Consider the following 24389-nt stretch of genomic DNA (forward strand, 5'->3'; position numbering starts at 1 on the left):
CTCTACCAGGGATCAAACTCAGGTCCTTCAGCTTCTGAGGCAGGTGGCAGAACCACTGAGCTAAGTCCCCCTCCCGCATAGTACTTCAAACATTACCATGAACAATTTGGCAAGAAAATGAAAATAGATAAATATAGAAAAGGAAGAACTCAAGTTATTGTTTTTAGATGAAACAATCCTCTATGTAGGTGACCCAAATTAAATGCTGGAATCAATCAAATTCAGTAATGTAGCAAGATACAAAATCAATGCATAAATCAATACCATTCCCATACAGTAATAATGAACCCAATGAAACATAAATTAGGAAAATATACCATTCACAATAGGAGAAAAAAAAAAAGAAACTTAGAAATTAATCTCCAGAAGTGAAATTGATGTACAAGAAAAGCTACAACCCTAAAAGAAGAAATCAAAGAGGATCTCAGAAAGTAGATATCTGCAATTCCTGGATTGCCAAAATCAATGTAGTCAACATGAACATATTTCCAAAAAATGATATAGATTTTATGGTATCCCAATCAAAATTCCAACATTCTTAATAGAACTGGGAAAATGATCGTAAAATTCAATGGAACCCAAAGAAATGGAGAATAGAAAAGCAATGTGGGTTAAAAGAACAAAAGGAGAGGTATCACATTTTGGGTTTGAAGTTAAAATGCAAATCTACTGGGATAAAACCAGCATGGTACTGGTAAAAAAACACACAAGGAACAGGGAAAACAAATAGAAGATACAGAACCAACTCCAAACACATCTTTAACATTGCAGCAATGTGTTAGTATGCATTGGATAAGTTTTCAATAAGTGGTTCTGTGGAAATTGGACATCTATATGCAGACAAAAAATATAACCATTACCATTCACCTATTACAAAGCTGAAATCAAAATTAAAGACTTTAATGGAAGGCCTGTAACTGAAATTTCTGGAAGAAAATGGCAAGAAAAGGCTTCAGGATTTTAGGATGTGCAAGGAGTTTTTAATTAATTTGAAAGCACAGGAAACAAACCTGCACAAAATATGATTACATAAAAATAAAAAGTTCGTGAATAACAAAGCAAAACAGTGAAGAGATTACTTACAAAAGAGAAGAAAACATTAACGAATTGTACTTCCCTCAATTATTTAGTATCTAAAATCTGAAAGGAACATATTACTGAGAAACTAACTTGCAAATATAAATGTTTTGTTTAGAAGGTTTTCAGAATGATTAATTCATATAGGTGCATAAAATATATGCAGGTCAGATGCCTGTTTGAAGTCTTGCACAAACTAGAGAGGCTGTATTGATTTTCCTCTGATATTTGCTACAGATACCACCTACTACACTGACTCATTTGAACAGAACTGTGAAGTATGACTTCACAGAATGTTCGAACACTGTATTTAGCACTACATTAAATTGCTTTTTATATATGTCCCATAGGAATTGTGTCATATAGTAATGAAAAATACATTCTAATAGTACTATGTGCACCATCGAAATTTGTGTCTCATGACACAAAAACTTTTGCATAGCAATACCATTACACGTTATGTAATTCCTTGGTTGTCCAAAATTAGGTTACTTGTATTGATGTAGTCAGTTTGTTTCTGTGACACTTGAGCAGTTTTCCTGCAGTGTGAGAAATATGAAATGTGAGATTTGAAACCCTGTGTGGGGGCACATGCTTATAATCCCAGCGTTTCGGAAGCTGGTGCTGGAGGATTGATTCAAATTTGAGGCCAGTCTGGTCTACATAGTGAGTTCAAGGCCAGCTGGAACTAAATATAAATAGCAAGGTATTATCTTTAACAAAAAAATACATGAAATTTGACCTTAACATTAGGTGACCCAATTCGTGATACCACTTTGTCCTTACAAAGTATTCAGGTCACCAGCAAGTCAACAGTGTGTGTTCTTAATGATACCATTTTCGCAGAACTCCAACTTTTGAGCAGCATCAGAACCTTTAAAATCACTGATAAAACGGGACTAGTAGAAAAGTCAGTATTGAATCTTAAAGAGGAGCCATCTGATTTGCTTATGTAGCTGTCTCAAATTATGACACAGGGTTGAGGTCAATAACTTAAGTGGCCTAATTCTGCTACTTGAGTCTTACTGATTGTTACATCAGTTATTAAACTCTTTTGTTTGCCAGATAATTAGAATGGCCAAAAGATGAGCAGGTTCATAGTTGTTTTCCAGCAGCTGAGATAGTGTAAATGGGTAAATATTATTAATAGAAAGTTTTTCTATGAAACTCATGTTCATCCATGTCTTATGGTAGGAACAACTATCTTTTGATAAAATTTCTATAGTCAATAGCTTTGGAACGTAGTATTTCCCTCTGAAAAAGAGGGCGAATTTGTTTACTGTTATATAAAATAATGTTTCTATTTGAAGGAAAATTCTGTCAGATTTTTCATAGCATAATATGAAAGATCCTGGCTCTCTATGCTTAGAGCCTGTTACTTGTGTGCAAAATCAGTTAACATACAACATATAGTAGCCGTGTCATTTCTCATTTCTTCATTGAGATGTCACATGTTTTCATAGCCAAAACAAGCTTTATGAACTTATTGTCAAGGTGACCATGCTACTTGTTATTCTATAAATTATGAACTAAGCAGTCATACATGTTTCACAAAAATACCTGAAACTCCGCTGTGTTGCCTTGGAATTATAACAGAAATAGACATTTTACACCCTATTACACTTGAGGTGGTATTCAGGTATTCTATTCTACTCTATAGAAGTTAGAGTAATATGATGGATAGGAAAATGTCAGATATGTATGTTATAATACCGCAAAAAAATCCCTTAAAGTTTTATAAAAGAGGTAAGAGTAAAAATATTATTAATAACATTAGAATTTATTTTAAAACTCCAAACATTTTCAAAGACTAAAGTAAGGGAGAAGTGGTTTTAGAAAAAAAAAAGGGGGGGGTCAGATGCAATTCCACATACCTGTAAGTTTCAATGCCTCAAATAACTAAAATGGACAGATAAAAAGATTGGGCCCAGTATGGGCAGTAAAACCCTACGTGCAAATTAAAAAGTAAAAAATAAAAAGCTGAGAGTATAGCTTAGTACTAACGCCCAGGAGTATTTCCAGTACCACAACAATAACATTAGGAAGAATACACACATGCAAGCAGACTTTATTATGATCAGCTTTTTTACAACTCAGACAAAATGCCTGAAACCTGCAATTTAACAGAGGACAGGTTTATTTAGATCACAGTTTCAACAGGCCTTAGTCAAAAGTTATGAGCATGTTACAAGGGCCTAACGTGGCTTAATATGGCAGCAAACATTGGCAGTAAAATACAGCCTCTCTGGGACCTTGAATGGAGATACCAACAAAGCAAAACTGGGAGGGGGGGATATGTCTCCAGGGAAACAGGGGTGAGAAGAGGAAAAAAAACTAAAAATATCCAAAAAGTTGGAGAAATGGAACAAAATTCAAAGAAAAACATCACTGGAAAATTGAGTGTAGCTCCTGGGGAAAGAGACATGCCTTTGCTAATATAATTTAAGCCTACAGACAACAGGTGCATAGTGAAATAACATGCTGAGCTTGTAGGCTGGCTCCTAGAAAACCCTGTTAATTGTAACTGCTAAAACTACAAGGGGTTTTACTTTGTAAATAATTACTTCCATATAAAAGTTAGAAAAGAAATCCTGTAAAAGAGCCCACTATGTTTGAGTGTTTCATGAGGAGTCATTTTGCAAAGGGGATAATTTGTTAAGACTTAGAAACAAAACGATTATAGATCATCTATACTTCAGGGTGTCTGGAGTCACTCCATCACAGTGACTGGGTGGGAAATGTCCACAAGTGACAGTTGCAGAGAGAATGTATGGTAGACATGGACCACCTGAGAAGTTCAACCTCAGGCTGGGAAGCACAAGGGGTTCAGGACTTTATTATGAGAAACCAGGCTGTTCATGTCATGTGTTTTTAAATTTTCAGTTTAAAATTTTTTCAACTTTACTGTTTGTTTTTCTTCTTTGTTCTTTGCATATTATCATCTAATTCTTTCTCTCTCTCTCTCTTTTTTTTTTTTTGTACTGGGAATCGAACTCAGGTCCTTGTGCTTGTGAGGCAGTCATCAGAAAACTGAGCTAAATCTTCAGCCCTCAGCTAATTCTTTCAATTTTCTTTTATATGCTCCTTTATCTCATTTACCTCTACTACTCACTTTTCTTTTTTCAAATTTGTTCGCTTACTTTCTTATTCACTACCCTTCCATCTTTAGGAGTATTACTATTAAGCTTTATTAATGCCTGGGTGTTTAGTTAACTAGTGTATTGTATTTTCTTTTGTGACGATATAGCTGGTGAATCTAGTAGATACTTTCTGAATGCTGAAATATTGTTTGTCTTTATTTTTACCACACAGATCTCTTTTTCTATTGTTCATTTGTTTGCTTTTTACTATGGGGAACCAAACTCAGGACATTGTGCTTGCAAGGCAGTCAAGGTACCACTGAGCTAAATCCCCGGCTCCTCTTTTCTTGTGCAAAGGGTGGTGCACTGGTTTTTGGTATGATAATAACCAATTTTTTCATAGTTGTTACTATTTATACTGTATGTTATCTTGTTTATCTTCATGTTGTTAGCAATACTGTTCATTTCTATAGGTCTGTTTTGTGGGCCCATTACACTGCATCCTCTTCCCTGCAAATTTTCAGTGGTGGATGAATTGTGAAAGACAAGAAAAGTGCTAGTAAGCTATGGCCATAGCACCTCACTGGAACTAATTAAAGAGATCTCCATTCTAGCAACAAAGTCATTCCACTACAATCAACATACAACCCTCAGCACATGCAAATGTACTCACATAGAAGTAGGATAAAACAAGGCAACAGAATACTGCAAAAATTCCCAGCTACCCCAGAGCTAATCCATGGAGAATTAATAACAAAATCAAAAGTTAGATAAGTGAATTATATGAGGAGACAAAATGCAACAGTACATGCTAAGCAAACTCCAGTTATCAGTGAAGAGATAATGACTTCATGAAACAATGACATTAGAGAAGACACTAATAAAAAGCTACCTGAGCTAAACATAGTGACACAACATATAAATGAGCAGTTTAGCAAGAATTTAATCTATAAAAACGAACTATAATCCAGGGGAATAGAAATTCTGTTAAGCATATGGGCAACACATGTGACTATAAGTGACTGTATATTCAAAATCCCTTGAAAACAATAAGAGACTATAAATAATGGATTGGAGAGCTTCTGGATATTGCACAGAAGACTAAGATTAACTAAAATTACAATTAAAAGCTTAAAATACTTTCATAGTAACAGCAATGTTTCAAAGTAATGGGATAGAATTTAAAATATAGATGACTGAGTTATGTAGAACCCCAAACAGCCAAGATTAGAAAGTTCTCAAAGAAACTTTAAAATCTCAGATATATAACACAACACAAAGAAAAACTTGATAACTGCTAGCCACTTGTAAATACAGACCCATTGGAATTATAGCAGATTTCTCAGTACAAACTTCAATAGCCTGAAGAGTCTGATGTAAAGTTTACCTAGCCTTAAAAGAAAACTTTGGAGTTGGGGATGTAGCTCAGTGGCACCACACCTGCCTGGCAAGCACAAGGTCCTGAGTTCTATCCCTGGTACCAGAACTAAAAAAAAAAAAAATTTGGGTTGGGGATTTAGCTCAGTGGTGCTGCTGCCTGCCTCCCAAGCGAAGGTCCTGAGTTCAATACCCATACCAAAAAAAAAAAAAAAACCCCACAATATTTTGAACCCATACTAATGTATCCTGGAGAAATAAAGTCTTTCAATGACAAAGAGCTCCTTGAGAAATTCATGACCATGAAATCAGCACTCTGAAAAAATGTTCAAGGATATACTAGAATATGATGCCAATAGTACAGAAAAGTCTACTGAAGTGAAAACATCAGGCAGGTGAGCAGGTAGGCAGAAGGGAATAAAAAGTAATTAGCAACAGAAAAATAATTCCATGATAGTAATTCTATACTTTTAGAAATAACTCTAAATATGAATGGTCTCAAGTCACCAATCAAAAGATACAAATGTGGCAGATTTGATTTAATTACAAAAACCAAACAACAAAATGGTGAGTACAAGAAAGAATTCAAAAAAAATTGTAGACTAAATATCAAAGGATGGAAAAAGATTTTCCATGGAAAGGGAATCTGAAAAAAGCAGAATTCTCTTTTGAAAGTGGGCTTCAAAACAGATCAAAAAAGCAAAAGAAGGTCACTACGTAATGGTCAAAGGAGCAATTCAGCAGGTTGAGACAAAATTTAAACATGCATCCAACTTCATTAAAAAAACTTATAAATGATCAGTGAAACATCATCACAGAATTATAGTGGAGAGTTCAATACTGTAATCTCAGAAATCCGACAACTATACAAAGATCAATGAAATATCAGAGTTCAAACATTGTTCCTACAAATGGACCATATAGACATCTCCACATTGTGTCACACAATAGAATACAATTTAGTGGTCCATGGAACTAGCCCAGAAAGCATAATTTAAACAAATACACAAAAATCCAAATTATCCTATACATATGTTCAGAGCATAGTGCATTGAACGTAGAAATTAATGCCAAAAGAAACCACATAAATTACGCAAGTACACCTAGGGTACTGAAGTGCATTCAAAATAACACATTCTTGAATAATCACTGGGTTACAAGAAATGGAATAAATTATAGTTCCTAGACTCAACCAGTAATAGTAGCACACCCTGGAACTTGTGAGACACAATGAATGTAGTCCTAAGATAGAAATTTATGGCTGTAAATACATCAGAAATACAGAACGGGGCCGGGGATTTAGCTCAGTGGTTCTGCTGCCTGCCTTGCAAGTACAAGGACCCGAGTTCGATCTCTGATACAAAAAAACACAAAAACAGAGCAAACCCATATAAATAATGTAGTAATGCACCCTAAAGCTTTATAAAATTTGTAATGATGTATAGCTCATGCAAAGTAAATTATAAAGAACATAAAATTAATAAAGTCGAAACCAAAAAAGAAAACATCTGGTTTCTTTGAAAGATGAAACTAAAAAGTCAAACCTTAGTCAATCATACTAAACAAAGGAAAGTAAACACCCAAATCAATAAAATTGAAATTAAAAAACTGACATTGTAATCAACACTAACAACAGAAAATCAATTATATCCACTTTAAAAAACTTAGAATAAGTTGCATGATTGAGAATAAATTGTCAGATCCTTGGATAAATAAAAATTACCAAAAGTGGACCAAGAAGATTAAAGTCATGCATATTCCTATAATAGTATATGAAAGACAAGTATTAATAAAAATATAGCAACTATGGAAAGCCCAGGACCCAATGGATTCAATGGAGAACTTCACAGCCACTTGAGAAAAGATCTAATGTCAATATTTCTAAAACTAATACAATGGAAATTCCCGAAGTCATTCTTTGAAGCTACCTTTACCCTGATTCCAAAAGTATATAGAAGGACCAAATTTTAAAAAACTACAGATGGATCAACTCAAGAAAGATGCAAACATCCTTGTCCAAAATGTTGGCAAATAGAATGCAAGAAGTCATCAAGAAGTATATACGTCATCAAATACTTATCCTCTATATATATGAAGAATGGCTCATCATATTTGAAATTCATCACTCTTAACAGTGTACATAAACAGAAGCAGGAACAAAAACACAAGAGTGTCTCTTCACAGAAAACGCCTTTGAGATAAATTGAACATGCATTTTTAACAACAAAACTTGAATAAAATGTATTTCATGAATTCAATCAGATAAAAGCCATTTAAGAGAAACTTACTGCCAACATACTAAATTTGGAAAAATTTAAAGGTTTCTCTAATGTCATCAATTTTGCTTAATATAACATTTGAAACCTTTGGCAAAATATTTGAAAAATTATCCAAAGCAGTAAAAAAAGAAAAGGGATATGCACAGGAAAGGAAGAACTCATTATTCCCATTAACATCTTTTACATAAATGGCAAAAAAATACAATGGGTAGAGTGAACAGGTAAGCAGAAGGGGAAAAGAAAAACGTAATCACCAACAGGGAAATAATGCAATGAGAAAAGTTAATACCTTTCACTGTTAACCTCCAAAGTGAATCAATTCAAAATCCAATGCAAAAAGCAAATATTGCAGCACTGGACAAAACAATGCTATAAACAAGAAGCATTTAATTTGGAAATACTCATGAAAAAATGTAAAATAATACTGCATTGAAAATAAAGTCTTATTGTGAAAGTCACGTTAAAGGCGGGCAGGAGATTTAGTTAATTCTTTCTACTGCCTGTATCAGAAGTGCCAGGACACAAGTTAGGTCCCCCATTCAAAAAAAAAAAAAAAAAAATCAATTTAAAGGCAAAACATACCTCAATTAAGGTCACTGCATATTAAGGGAGCAGTGCAACAGGACAGTTCAACATAAATATATTGTTAATATACATGAAGCAAATACAGGTACATGTAATATAAAACATTAATTGACATGCAAGATCTGTAAAATTATCATGAGTAACCTCAATATTTCAGTCAGAAATATATTAACTAGACAAAATAACAAAATATTAGTTGAACCACACCATCAAGTAGGGAATTCATTTCTACACAGTATTCCTCCCAACGAACTTAGAATTCACTTTATGTGCTGCACTTGAAACTTTTTCAAAATAAAAAAGTGTCTCATAATGGCAAAGAATAAAAAATTTTCCACACTAAATCATAATGCAATGGAATTAAAAATAATGATAAAAGGAACCAATAAAATTTTGGTAAATAGCGCTTGCATAATTAGTTATTTAGGAAATCGAGGTACAAAGTAGAAAATGCTTTGAATAAAATGACAATGCTGGTGCTACAGAGTAGAATACAGGGGACATAAAGAAGTCTGAAGAACAAAGTTCATAGCCATAAATACCCACTTTAAACAGAATGTCCAAAGAATCTAATGATACACCTCCAGTTTCTATCAAAACAGTCTAAATCTAAACCTCGTAGAAGGATGATATCTATACTAATAAGAAATTAATGAAGTTGAGAAATAGAATCAGTGTATTATAGAGCTGGTTCTTGGAGCAAAAAAAAAAAAAAAAAAAAAAAAAAGACCCATAGTTGATCTATTACTAAAAAGCAATGCAAGACTGAAATCAAAGCAACAGGAACAACTATTACTAACTTTGAAAATTAGTATGCCAATAAGTTGGAGAATCTGATTTAACAACACTGATGCAAGAATATATAAAACCCCTGAATAATCCAATAATAGTACATGAAACTGAGGCAAAAAGAAAACCAATTAAGAAAATAGTACTCAATGGACTCAATGCTGAATTGTACAGAAACATTTTGAAAAATCTCACACCACTACTCTTCAAACTTTAATCACATTGAGAAGGAAGGAATACTGTCTTTCCTGGAAGGTAGCATTACTCTGATTTCAAAAACATACAAGAACACAATAAAAAATGAGAGCCAGGGGTCCATCTAAAGAACATTGACACAAAAATCCTTAACAATATAATGTCAAACTAAATGCAACAGTTCATCAAAAAGAACGTGCATTGTGAAGAAGTAGGCATCACCTCAGCAAGGCAAAGATGGTTGAACTTGCACCAAACAGCGAGTGCTACACATCACATGTCCTGAAGCAAAGACTAAAATTACATGATTGTCTCAATAGTTGAAAAAGTAAAACTTTTGGTAAACCAAATTCATGATTACAAAAACTGAATAGGTATGTTAGTCTGATCAAAGCCATTAATGACAAACCTGCCCACATCATAAATGGGGATGAAGATGTTTTCTATCAACACATCTGTTCATTATACTGAGAATTTTAACCAAAGCAAGGCAAAAGAAAGAAATGAAAGTATATCAGTAAAGAACATAAATTATTTGCACACAACATGATTTTCATAAAGCTACAATAAAATTCCCCCAAATTGATTAGAATTATTAACCAAATTTAGCAGGATAAAAAGTCATTACCCAGGGCAGGGGATTTAGCTTAGTGTTTCTGCTGCCTGCTTCGCAAGCACAAGATCTTGAGTTCAGTCCCTGGTTCCAAAAAGAAAAAGTCAATACACGAATTAATAGTGTTACTGTACACTTGAATTTACCGAGAAATTATGATAACATTCACAGACGTTTCAAGAAAATGTTAAGACTTTGGAGTCAACCCAATCAAGGAAATGTAAAATGTCTACAATAAAAATTGTAAGGCTTATAAAAATGATTGAAGAAGTCATAGGAAAGTTAAAAGCCATCCTATGTCTTCATAGCCGAGCTTCTAGAACTTACATACAGTTTTCATCCAGTTCGCATCAAAATACCAATAGCATCTCTCAAATAGAAGAATAATCCTGATGTTTAAAAGGAAGCAGAAAAGCCCATACTAGCAAAAGCAAAGGAGGAGGCATCACAATCTCAGTTGTGGGTAAAAAATGGATCTATAGAATAGAGAATTCAGAAAAAAGTCCCTGCACATGCAATGATCTCATCTTTGAAGAAGGTGTCAAAAATGTATAGTAAATTGTATGTGGTGACCCGTGCCTGTAATCCCAGCACTCCAGAAGTTGATGCAGGAGGATCACTATGAGTTCGAGACTGTATTTGATTACATAATTAAAACATTAGAAACATTCCTATGTGAACTACAATGTAAATATAAATAAAAGTCAAAAATAAAGCTGAAAAAAAAAGTCAAACAGAAATAATCTAACTCTCACAAGGAAAGCAGTTTGCACACAAGAGATCTGCATATTTCATACATACTGACTGCATATTGTTTTCCTGTCACTTTTTAGAGGGCATGATTCAATTTTTTTTTCCTCTTGTCATAGTAGGCATTCATGTGTCATGTAATGATTTATGTTTTACCTCATTTTCTACATGCGATTGTACTAAATTGGAATACTGTCAGAAAAACAAAAGACATCTTAAAAATCCTAAATATACAGAAATTTTGCAGTGAACATTTCATGGGTTTAATTCACCTGTTGCTGCTGTACAGATCTTTATTTCTGTGTGCTAAGTGGGTGAATGCACAGATGGTATTGTTTCTTTCCCAGTAGACACATTCCATCATGATAAAATATAAGAGTGATCTGTGCCCGCTATGTTTTTCAGGTAAACATGCAAATCCAGATGGAATATTCCCTTCACCCCCCTCCACCAAGCAGATTTTTTATTGGGGGCGGACTACTGATCAAACTCAGGACTACACTTGTGTGGTAGGTGGTAGCACCACTCAACTAAATCCCTGTCCCCACAGAAATGTTTTTTAATCAAAGCAGACTTTGTTTTATTAAGGAATAAATACTAAACCATATTTTCACACTGAATCCACTCAGGAATATTTGATGCCCCGAGATCCATAGGAACAGATATTCTAAATTTTAAGTGCAAGGTTATAAAATATTTTGAAAATATCAGTAATGCTAAAAAAAATAGGAGTTGAAAAATTTAAAAGTGAAAGAACTATATTTTTTAAGATTTAAGCAGAGAAACTTAAGTACTTAAAATTATAAGCAGATGAGAAGTCTTAATGTGCACTCAAGTTGGTGAAATTTTAACAGCAGTAGAATATAGGAATTGATGGTATACCTTTAATTACTGAGAAGTACCTGAAGGGATAGACTGAAAAATGCATACATTGAAATCGAATACTAAACTTTCCAATTGCCAACAAATTAAATGAATACAAAGTGCAACTGTAAAAGAATTCGCAAATTAACCAGTTTCTTTGCATACCAACAAATTTCTCGCATACTCTAGGTACATTGTAAATGAACACATTGAAAGAAGAAAAATTTTGAAATACTAATGCAGAATAATTTGACCCTATGGCATATTCATAACAAGGTGAAAATTTTAAAATTTCAAAAAATTCCAAGAAGAATACCTAACAGTTTTATGGAGTACTCCTTCTCTTAGCAATAGAACTTTCATTTGGACATGCCTACCTGTATAATCAGTGAACATATATTCTGTGGCATAAATCAGATTTCATATTTTTAAAAAATTCCATTCAATTCTATGACATTCTCAGGTTAAAATGTGTGAGCAGTGGAATATTTACAAACATTCGGAAAAAATTTACTTTTATAAAGATGTCAATGAAGTCGTCTAAAGGAAAAGATGCATTATAATTATAGAAAAATGCAATTTTATTGAGACCTTAAAGCAATACATCATAAAACAGGTAAAGTGTCAAGGAAGTATGCAGCTATCACATCACGAAACTGAAAGAAAAACCCCAAACCAAAGTAGTAAGCAAAGAATTAATAAAAATAAGTTTAATCACATAAAGGAAATTTAAAAGTATAGGGTGTGCCTGACCCAGAAAATGACTTACGAAATGAATAAAATTGACAAATATGTTTTAATAAAGCCAAAAATCTATGTTGCTAATAAAATAGGACTTATCTATAAGGAGACATTAAAGGGGCAAGTAGTCACATAGTATGTATGTATTGCTCATGTTAGACAATAATTGGTTACCTTCTTAAATTTGTAAGATAATGCTGGGAATTTAGCTCAGTGGTTCTACCCCCTGCATGCCATTCAAAAGGTCCTGAGTTTGATCCCTGGTACAAAAATATAAAATAAAATAAAAAGGAAGAAATTCGTAAGATACATGTTGAGAAGTCTAGTACCAAATGGAGTTATATTTGCAATACAGTGACACCCAAAAGTTAATATTGAAATCTATTTTAATTGAGAAACTACCAAATACTAATCTTAATGGCTTCTTTAAAAAATGGAATATATGTACAAAAGCCATAGTGGTGGTTGATTTGGTTTATTGAAGTAAGGGCTGGCTATGTAGCTCAATGTCACATCATTAGTGCCTCAGCCTCTTAAATGCTAGTGTAACAGGCATGTACCACCTCATCCCCCCTTTAACATGTTTAGGTCATAAGGCTTGCAGGTCACACAAAAGTATATCAAAAGTATATTTGTTGATGTTTTCTGTGCAGTGTTTCCAACCAGCAATTATAGTTTTTGTCAAGCTGAGGCTGGAACATTAAGTTGTTTAGGCAACTTAGGATTAACTTGTGTTAAAATTTTGGTAATGGTTGGGGATGTGCCTTAGTCATAGAAAAGTTGCCTAGTATAAAACTATTGCATAAAAATAAATATTAATAAGCGCCCCAGGCCTTCATCAGAACAAACTGGCGAGGACAGCCCAGCCTTGGGGGCAGCTCACTGTTCCCCCACCTCCAGTACTCTGGCCTTGTATCGGAGCATACCGGTGAGGACTGCCCAGCTGCGTGGACATCTCTGTAGCATTCCCCCATGCTTTTAGGCCTCCTGGTTCTTCCTGTACCTGGATCCACACTGCAGAGGCAGAGGTGGATATAAAGGCCATTGTACTGAGCTCCAGAATGTAGAATGAAAGAGAACAACTGCAATAAAGGCACATCAGACCTCCATAGTTGGTAAGTTGGTGGGATTGCCACCTTCCATTAGAACTTGGACTAACTTCAGGAGAAGGGAAGCTGGAAGCCTGCAGTAGAACCTTGCAGAGTTCAGTGCTGCAGGAGGTCTGGAAGCTTAACTTGAGCATTGTAACCAGAATTCAACCTAAATGTCAGAGATCAGCTATTGCCTAGCTGAGACTAATTGATTTAGTTTTGCACATTGCTGCCCACATTGTCTATTGTGACAGCAGAGATATACCCTGAAAGAGGCTCCTCAAAAATTTTTTATTTTGTTTTCCTCTTATTTTTAATTTTTTAAAATTTTATTTTCCCTATTCTGGAAATTCCTCATTTTTTTCTTCTTTTTCCACTCTCTCTTGCACACCCATGCTATTCTTCATCTTTTTAGTTCCTTTTCCTGCCCTAATTTGGGTTTCTTCTTTTTCTTTCACTTGATTGTCACTAGTTTCAAAAGAGAGTACAGCTTAAAGCTTCCCTATTAAGTTGTTCTATTCTTGTCTTTGTTATTGCACTCTGTCCTCCTTCTTGTCTTCCAACAGTTTCTTAGAGTTGGTGTGATCGTCCTGTGTCCTCTGGCTTCACTTAAAAACTTCTCTTATTCTTTTACCTATCCATTTCTAAATCCCATCCTAAAGAACAAAGATGTTATATTGAAGAGGTTATTCACTATAAACGCTTTTTGGGCTGGTCCTCGATTTTGATTTAATTCATATGGTAAAAGTTGATAGATTAATAACTACCACAAATTTGTCAATTTCTAAGCTGTAGTTGATTCTGTTGTGTTGCTGATTTTATCAACTAAAGGATTCTTACCAATATTGTGAAAATGAAAGTGTCTCTGAGTCATTAGTGACTCAAAACCTGAATAGCAGCTATATCAGGAAGATCAAAAGACTAACACAGGAATTAAACCAAGGACAACACCAACAAGAAAAGTAAAAATGGGAAAACACTTAAACAAGGCAGAAGTAGAGACATCTAGTTCACCTATGGCAAATGAGTTGGCAAAGTCTGATAATCAAACATCAGGACAAGCTGAACTTTACAAAACAGATCTATCAGGCTCTAGAAAAATTCAAAACAATTTCCCAGAGAACTATAGAAATGGTGAGCACAATGAAAGACATGATTAAAGACTCTAGAACAGAAACAGATTTTTAAGAAAAGAGTTCAGGACGATGAGAGAAGCTATGAATGCTCACCTTAGGAAAAAAATGAAAAGCATGAATGTCCAACATAGGAAAGAAATAGAATCCATGAGACAGATTCAAACATATCTAGGAGATTAAAATTCTACTGAAAGCATTCACAGCAGGATAAAAGAATATTAAAATAGAATTTCCGTCATGGAAGACCAGACCACAGTCAGTGGCTATGAAAAGAGAAATCTCTTGGGGCTGGGGATTTAGCTCAGCGTAGTTCGGTGGCCTAACTTGCCAAGTGCAAGGACCCGAGTTTGATCCCTGGTTCCAAAAAAAAAGAAATCTCTTAAAAACAGTAAGGGATCATGAGAAATTGATCCAACATCTCCTAGATGATGCAAAGAATAACAAGACATAGAAATCCATGAAGTAGCAAGATAAAATACAAATGTCTTTTTAAAACGTCACAGAAAAGACAGAGATGGTGGCACATGACAGAAAACTTCCCAGACCGTTAGAATTTGATATACAGATAAGTGAGGTATAATAGTGAAGATCCCAGAAACCAAACAGAAAAAGAAAATACTACAAGCACTTAGAGAAAGGAAACAAATCACATGAAAAGGAAACCCATCAGAATCACATCAGACTTTTCAAAACAAACCCTCAGGTCAAGGAGAGTCTGGAGTGAGGTATTTCAAGTCCTTAGAGCAAACCATGTCCAACTATACTGAAGTATCTTATAAAACTCTTTTAAAATGATAGGGATTTAAAATATTTCCATGAGAAACTTCATGAAAACCAAACCAGCACTACAAGCAATTCTAAACAATATTCTAGAAAAATACAATGGAGGTAACAATACCATGAGGTGCAATAGCAAATCAATTAGGCAAGGGAAGTAAAGGGAGAGGGGCAAGAATTAAAAAACAACAGGACAAAACAGGAGAATGATAAGTCAATATATGTCAGTTACAACTGTCAACGTATATGATCTAAATTAAAAGAGATCCTGTCAATGGATGAATAAGCAAAATCGAGCCATATGTTATATAACAAGAAACACTTAGTTCAAACAAATAGACTGAAAGTAAAAGAATGTAAAACAGTTCTCAATGCTAAAGGAGCCCAGAAAAAGCAGGGATAGGTAACTTTTTCACAAACAAAGTAAATTTGAAACCAAAACTGATTAAGAGAGACAAAGAAGGCCACTACATCCTTGTAAAGGGGACAATCCAAGAGGAAGGGATGACAATCATAACTATATGTGCATGAAATTTTATTGCTCCACACTATATAAAATATTAACAGACATGAAAAACCACATAAGCACTAATCCTTTTGTTGTGTGGGGGGGTCTAAATTATCCACTGTCACAAACAGATCATATAGGCAAAAAATCAAGAACATAATACTACAAATCAACTAAGGTTTTGAACAAATGGATGTCTACAGAGTGTGTCACCCCACAAAATCATAATATACATTGTTTTAGCCTGCACATGAGTCATTCTCTAAAATAGATGACATAATAACTCACAGAAAATGTTTAAAGAAATGCAATGAAATTTAAGTTAATCCATGTAAATTATCAGGCCATATTGCAATTAAGGGGGAGATCAATAGCTTTGCAAAAACATGGAAATTATACGGTAGTATTTTGAACTCTCAATGTATCATAGGTTATTAAGAAAGTAGTGAGTTTTTGCAAATAAATGCATACATACAGAGACACAGTACAACATTTGGGTCAAAATGAAAGCAGGTACACGTGGAAAATTCATAGCAGCAGATGCCCACACTCAGAAAAGAAAATGAGCCCAAATAAACATCCTAATGATGAATCTTACAATCCCAGAGACCTAAATCATCCTTGGCATCAGCCAATTCCCAGGGCCCCCTGGTCTATCTCAACGCTGAACTGCACCCCACAGGAAGCTACCAATCCCTCTGCCTTCCGTTGCCCCAGACAGGATGACTTGGGGATGCACGTAAGGCACCCTTCTGTATGGCTCTCAGCAGTCATCTGCCTTGAATGGGCTGAGCTCCTGTGGAACCCTTGTCTTGGAGAGTGGCTGAGCTCCCCCTCGGTGACATCTCAGTGCTGCCACTGACGTACTTTGTCTGATTGATTCCACCTGACCTTACTGAAGAGCTTCATCTCTGGGCCCTGGGAATCTAGAAAAAGAAGGGCAAGAAAATTGCAAAGTTTGTACAAGGGAGGAAATTACAAAATTAGAGTTGAAATCAATGCGATGGAGACTGAGAAAGACACAATATCAAATTGAAGTTGTTTTTTTGAATACATAAATAAAATCGAATAACATTTTTGCCAATGTCTAAAACATGAAATAGAAGGCTCCCATCCATGCAATTAGGCAAACAAAAGGTGAAGTTGGTACAGATTGAGCCTAAACCCATAGGATCATAAATACATAATTGAACCTGTCCTCTAATAAAGTACAAAAGACAGGAAAAATGGGTAGATTCCTAGATACATATGAATTTCCACGATTAAATGAAGGTATTACCAATTACAGTCACTCAAATTGAAAACATGATGAAAAATTTACCTGCAAAGCAGAAGTCCTGAGGGTTTCCCTGCTGAATTCTATAAGACATCTAGAGAAGAATTATTGCTGCTACTCTTTAAACTTTTCAACCAAATCAAAGGAAAAGCAATTCTTCCAAATTCATTGCTGAAAACAAGTGTTAGATTTACTGTAAAGCTGGAGAATGACCCAACCAAAAAGGACAACTACAGACATATCTTCCTAATGAACATAGACACAAAAATCCTCAGTAATATACTGGCAAAGAGAATAGATGGTAATGAAGATCATGCACCCTGACCAAGTCAGATTTATTCCAGGGAGGCAGAGATGTTTCAATACATGTAAATCAGTACATGTGATATACTATATTAACAGTGAAGGACAAAAACCATATGATTATCTCAACAGATGCAGAAAAAGCATATGAGAGTTCAACACATTCATGATAAACTATGGAAAAGTGGAATAGATGGATTTTTTATCTCAATTTGATAAAGACTATATTAAAAACCTACTGCCAACATATCAAATAGCCAAAAACTGAAAACTGCCAAAATTAGGAACAAGACAAAGATGTCCAGTGTCACCACTCCTGTTCAATATAATTGTATAGCCATTAGCCACAACAATTAGAAAAGAAAGGAAGAAAGATGGGAATAAGGGAAACTCACTATTTGCTGATACTATATTCTACATACAAAATCCATAAAACTGCCAAAAGACTGCTAGAGTAATTTACAGATTTAGTAGAGAAGTTGGATACAAAGTCAACACTCAAAAATTAGCCAAAAATAACAGACTCACTGATGGAGAAATTAGGGAAATTACTCTTTTCACAATAACATAAAAAAAAAATCTAGGAATCAATCAAATGAAGGAGACAAAAGCCCTGTACACTGATTATTACATTGCTCTGAAAAAAGAGAAGAGGATATAAGAATATCGAAATACATCCTTTGTTCCTGGGTAGAAAGAATCAACATAGTGACAGTTGGCATAGTTCGAAAACTTTGATAGAGATACAGTGAAATCTCTATTGAAATTCCAACAGTGTAATTTACAGAACTTGAGAAAAAAATCCCAACATTCATTTGGAATCAGAAGATATCTACAATAGTAAAAAACATTCTATGAAACAGAGATATGGCAGGGGGTATCACAATTCCCCACCTGAATGTTTATTACAAAAGAATAAGACTAATAAGAGTCCATGAAATAATATGAGAAAGTAAAAATGATATTTTAAAAACTTCACAAAATTAATGACAAAACTTTCCAAAGAGAGCAAGAGTATTGGACATAGAGATTAGTGAGATATATAGGACTCAGAGTAATCATGATCACAAAAAATCTATAGCCAGATGTATAATACCCACAATATCAGAAATTCAGCAGGAGAAGAAAATGCTACAAGCAATTAGAGACAAAGAAATCACATGGTAAAGAAAGCTTATCAGAATGATAGCATACTTTTCAACACAAAGATTCAAGTTGAGAGACTCCAAAACAATATTCTCTAACCTAGACTGATGTATCCTGCAAAACTATCATTAAAAATTGACGTAGAAATACTTTTATGACAACATCTGAGAAATTTCACGAATACCAAACGCCAAAAAGTTGTAAACAATATCCTAGAAAAAGACAATGAAGGTCACAACTCCTTCAGGCCCAACAGCAAATCCATTTGGCAAGCCAAAAAATAAAAGGGAGATATACAAAAAGTTCAAAACTGCCTGGAACAGAAAAATTCCATGATGATGTTAAACCATCAATGATAAAGCCTTCCAGTTGAATAACATTCTCCTTACATGCCAGTGGATCACACAGAACATTATAGAATAAATTAAACAGTTTTTACAAATAAAATGATAATGCCTATATCACATAGAAGAATCTATGGAACACATTGCAAAGCACTTCTATGCCAGAAATTCATTACTGTGAGTGCCCACACTCGGAATACAGAGGGAGTGCAAATAACCTAATTTGAACTGATCATTTTACAGTTGGATCAATGCTTTCTTAGGGCAACAACCCAATTTTGTCTTTTTCTCCTGGACTGTATCATTTAAAGGTCATATTAATTTACAGTATTCCCACACTGGGTATCTTCTATTAAAAATATAAAGTATTAATGAAAAATTTAATAAGACAATACCTAGGAAGATATTTTGTGTTCATGTGCTGGAAACATTAATATTTTTTAAATGTGCATGCTTTTGCAAACCAGTTTTCACATTGCTATCTATGAGGAGCTCCAGTGGCACAATCAGTTAGCACCTGGTGCTTATACCACAATTGCTACGAATTCCAAGTGACATTTTTCTGGAAAGTAATATAAAATGTCTTTTGAGTATGCAAGACACCAAATAATGAAAAAAAAATGATGAAAAATAAGATGGATTCATACTATCTGATTTCAGAATATACTACATTATTCTAAAATATTTATTGGCAAAAAAAAGAAACATGTATAGATTGCCTTGAAATGATATACAGGCAATTGATTTTTTAATCAAAGTTTTCAGAACATAGCATTGTTAAAGACAACACTTATTAAAAATAAATGTTGGGCTGGGTATTTAGCTCAGTCGATATGGTGCCTGCCTTACAAGCAGAAGGAGCCAAGTTCTCTTCCCAGAAACAAGTAAAAAAAAAAGAATTAACATGCATAAAAATGAAACTATATCTTTAGATATAAAAATTCTAAAGTGGTTCAATGTCTTTAATATTTTACTTGACACGTTAAATACTAGATAATACTAGAAAAGCTGCATGACTGTGGTCCTGGCTCTGTTTTTTGGATCGGTCACAATACACACAATGTACAAATAAAATCACATAATACTAAAATCTATACAATAAAAGACAAGTGCCATGGGATAGAAAACCCCAGTGGATTACATGTATGAAAGTTTTTCGGATCCAAAAATGGACATATGTTAATAGTTGACATGAAGCATTATCTAGAAAAGGAAAAATTGAGAAATTTAACATCACAAAATTAAAAACAAATTTAAATTTAAAAATTTAAAATTCTACACACAACCCTTTGAAGATGATTTTTAAAAGAAAAAAACAAGTGATACCCTCGTGCAAATATTTGCAAAACATCCAAGACCTGGCATGTAAAGGTACAAGATGTCAGTAATGAATGTAACTGTACTGCCTACCTAGAATGTACCAATAAATTGAAGCTGAAAAAAAAATTGCAAATCAGAAGTCTTTCATAGGACTGTTATGCAAAATAACTCAGAATTCAACATTGGAAACTAATTTTTTTGTAAGCCAATTTTAAAATAGGATACCTAAAGATATAGTTTACTAATGAACTGTAATAATTCCTTCACCACTAAGCACATACAAATATATTCAGTATTAATGTGTAGGAAAATATGAATTTTCATTGAAACATCACATTGACCAAGAAGGATGTCTGCAATATAAAAAAAGATAACAAAATACTGGCATGGATGTGGAGAAATGGCATGGCTCATACATGAGCCTCCCTATATAACAAAATTTTAGACTGCATGTATATGTCTACAAGTAAAATTAGGAAAATCTGAATAATTTGTAGTTCTGTCAATACCTTTGATGTACTTTTCGAATAAATTGTCACTTCTCTTTTAAAATATGAGCCATGTTGGGTGATGCACACCTCTAATCCTGGCACTTGGGAAGCTGAGATAGGATGTTTGCCATTAGTTCAAGTGCAGCCTGGGCTACATAGTGAGTTCAACGTAGGTTGAACTAATAGTAAGACATTGTCTCAAAAAACAAATATACCCAGGGATTTAACTCGGTGCCAACACGCCTGCCTCACAAGCACAAGGTCCCGAGTTCTATCCTCACTACCAAAAGATAAATAAACCTTAAAATATAAATTCGTCTAGCAGCTCTCGAAAAAATTTAAACGTTTCATACAAAACCAAGCACGTAATTTACATATCAAAAAGGAAAAAAAATGAAAGTCAAAACATTAGTTTTGTTGGAGATATGTACTAAATGGAGCTCTTTGTTGTGACAGGACAGATGAAAATTGGGGGAGGTTCCTCAAAAAGCACAATTCTTAGAGAAAGGAAAAGATGGAAATACAAGGAGCCACGGCCAATGCAGTTGCAATTTTACTAAAGTGAAAAAGATAAGCTGCTACCTCATTTCTACTGGTTTACAGGGCCAGTTGCCAAACATCCACCGAGTGTTCTTCTGGTCTCTTAAAACATTGGATTGGAGCCAGGGATTTTCAGTGGTGCCGCCACCTTCCTCGAAAGCACAAGGTCGTGAGTTCAATCCCTAGTACAAAAAAATAAATGTTGGATTACTTCGATGTTCTGGGTATAGAGGTAAGCCTTGTGAGAATATGTTGAGAGATACTCTAGGAGCTGGAGTTTTAGCTCAATGGTAGAAAATATTCTTAGGCCAGGTGAAAACTGAAAGGCATACCATAAAGTGACACTTAGAAAAAAATTCTTAGATCATGGTATCATTTAGAAAATTCACATAACTGGCTGAGGCAATAAGTGAATCAGAATATTAAACTCTCAAGACAAAGGGCCCGTGACTCCTCCCAATAAGTAGTGTTCTCTATTTGTTTGTAACCCCAGGGTGTTTCTGTTAATCACAATGTATGTAATCACAGGATGTTTCTGTTAACTTCTTATTTATATATTTCTGCTCTTATTGGAAACCCCTACTTGACCACAGAATATAACAAAGCCTGCTAAGCTTGTGATTTTTCTGGCTGAGTCCCCGGCAAAAATTTTGCGCTTCTAGCTAAATCCCAGTCCTGCAAAGTTCCTGCTTTCGACTATATCTTCACACTAAAAGGTTCCTCTCAACTTCCATTCTCTAGCTATATACACTGACTCCCACTACAACTCTGGGATCAGAAATTTAGAGTACCTAGACTTCTGAATTGGCTGGCCTAATAAAAACTCAATTTTTTTTCATCTCTTCGAGGGACCTTTGGATCCCTGCATCTGTGATTCACAGTAGCTTTAACACTTAGGGTTAGGGAATTGCAGATTTTTTAAATATGTGATGTCTATGCATCTATATTACAAATCTTCAATGGTGGAAGAAGAGTTGGAAATTATTTAAACAGATTTACTTTAGTTTCTCATTGTGTAACCTCAGCGATTTCAAGGAATTTTTTCATGCAACATGATCCATTGTCATTCCTTGATAACCTATTTGAAGAATTTAGGAATTAAAGAGGTCTTATAGGAATCGTTCTGAGGCATGGGGTGCTTTATGTTTACCTTCAGTAGACTTTCATCTTTTGGAGGTGACTTTTCTTTGATTCAGGACTAACTTCATTTGGCTAACGGATGGGCTCATTCATTTCCATGTCATTTGGTTGTTGTGTATTAAAGAACTTCCAATACATTTTAACTTCTAATGTTGTATAGTAGCACAATTACTACAAGTGAATTGTTCAAATGGTCAAAAGTAGAAGTGGAAAAAGAGACACGGTTAAATTCCTTAATGACTGGTGATTGTAAATGCCAGTAACAGAAATTTTGACATGTAACAAATATCTTTTAAGGATTAGCAGAAGTAGTTTTTTGAAAATTTCATACAAATTTAATGTGCATTATAATTGTACCTAAACTAAAATTATTTATAAAAGCCACATGGAAGCCAGGCAACATGGCACACACCTGTAATCCCAGCATTTGAGAGGCTGAGATAGGAAGATCGCTGCAATTTCTTGGCCAGCCTGAATTAAATAGTGAGATCCTATCTCAAACAACAAAAGCACAGGGCCTGGGATTAGGCTCAGTGGTTACACTGCCTTCCTCTCAAGCAAAACGTCCTGAGTTTTATCCCCAGAACAACAAAAAAACACATTGGAAACCCTGTTTCTCACACTAAAATGTATGGTGATTGGAGATTTTTGTGACAGTTTTATTATGTACTTTGGGTTCGCCTTGAATTCATGATGATGCTCCTGCCTCAGCCTTCTGACTGCTGGGATTACAGATGTATGCCATTAAAAATTAACTGCAGCAATGTCACATGATATTAGATCAACACATAAAAATCATTAGCATTTGTGTACACCAACAACAAATGGGATGAGAATATCTGTAATGAATATGTGCAATATCTGTAGAGATAAAACAATTGCCTAGAGGTAAGGGCCAAACTTTATTTTTCTGTGTGTGGATATCCAATTTTTCCATCATCATTTATTGAAAAGATTGTACTTTATCTGTGTTTATAACATCTATGTTAAAAATCAGTTTCCTGTGAATGCATAGGTTTTCTTTAAAGTTCTCAATTTTGTTTTGTTGCTCTCTGTCTATTTTTGTGCCAAACCCCAACATTGCTATTGTTTGCTAGTATATTTTGAAGTCAAGTAGTCCTGTTATTCCTGCTGTGTTCTTGTTCCAAGTTGACATTTGCCATTTGGGTTTTTTGTTGTTATTGCATCATAATTTTAGGATTCTTTTTCTAGTTCTGTGAAGAAAGTCACTGGTATTTTGATAGGGCTTGAACTGATTCCATAACACTTTGGGAATATAGATATTTTAACGTTGACTCTGCAAATCCTTGAACATAGAGAATCTTTTAATTGCTTTGTTTCCTCTTCAATTTCTTTCATCAGTATTTCAGTTCTGATTGTAGAGAGCTTTCATGTGTTTTGTTAAAATGTTTTCCAGGTTTTATTTATAGCTATTGAAAAGCAAATAGCTTTTTTAATTTCTATTTTGGACCATCTGTTATTAACATATGGCAACACTACTGATTTTCATATGTTGGTTTTCTATCCTACACCTTTGCTAAATTTATTTATTTATTTAGAGACAGATTCTCACTATGTACTTCAGGCTAACCTTGAACTCACTCTGTAGGTCAGGGTGGCCTCAAACTCACAGCAATCCCTTATCTCAGCACCTGAGTGCTGGGATTACAGGTGCACACCACTATTCCAGTGTTAAATTCATTTATGAAGTCTCTGTGTGTGTTCACTGTGATTTTCTATATATACAATCATGTCCTTTGCAAATAGGGATCATTAAAATTCTATTCAAAAAATAAATTCTATTTCAATTTGGATGATCTTTTTTTATTTTTGTCTAAAATGGCCGGAACTATGGTTGAGTAAAATTGCTGTAAGTGGTTATCCTTGTCTTGTAATGAAACTCTGAAAGTGTTCAGCTTTTTCTCATTCAGTATAGTGTTAGTTATTGACTTATTATATATGAGATT

The 24389-nt window shown here is 34.3% G+C and overlaps 2 long non-coding RNA genes across 5 annotated transcripts in view; one reads left to right on the forward strand and one right to left on the reverse strand.

Moving 5' to 3' along the window:
* The window catches only part of LOC104866928, a 111140-nt gene that overhangs the window by 38783 nt on the left and 47968 nt on the right, over positions 1 to 24389 (forward strand). The gene's annotated exons all lie outside the window — the stretch shown is intronic.
* Positions 1 to 24389, reverse strand: part of LOC104866917 — a 67387-nt gene that overhangs the window by 32499 nt on the left and 10499 nt on the right. For 2 of the 4 annotated variants that reach the window (XR_781604.2, XR_004515785.1), the window contains exon 1: positions 21325 to 22309. This is a non-coding gene — a long non-coding RNA (uncharacterized LOC104866917). Of the gene's footprint in view, positions 1 to 21324; positions 22310 to 22432; positions 22896 to 24389 lie in introns of those variants that run through there. The other 2 variants (XR_004515787.1, XR_004515788.1) reach the window with 2 other exon arrangements.

This window comes from Fukomys damarensis, unplaced genomic scaffold (assembly GCF_012274545.1).
Source record: "Fukomys damarensis isolate Sample0158 unplaced genomic scaffold, DMR_v1.0_HiC HiC_scaffold_39, whole genome shotgun sequence".
In the NCBI taxonomy this organism is placed as follows: Eukaryota; Metazoa; Chordata; class Mammalia; order Rodentia; family Bathyergidae; genus Fukomys; species Fukomys damarensis.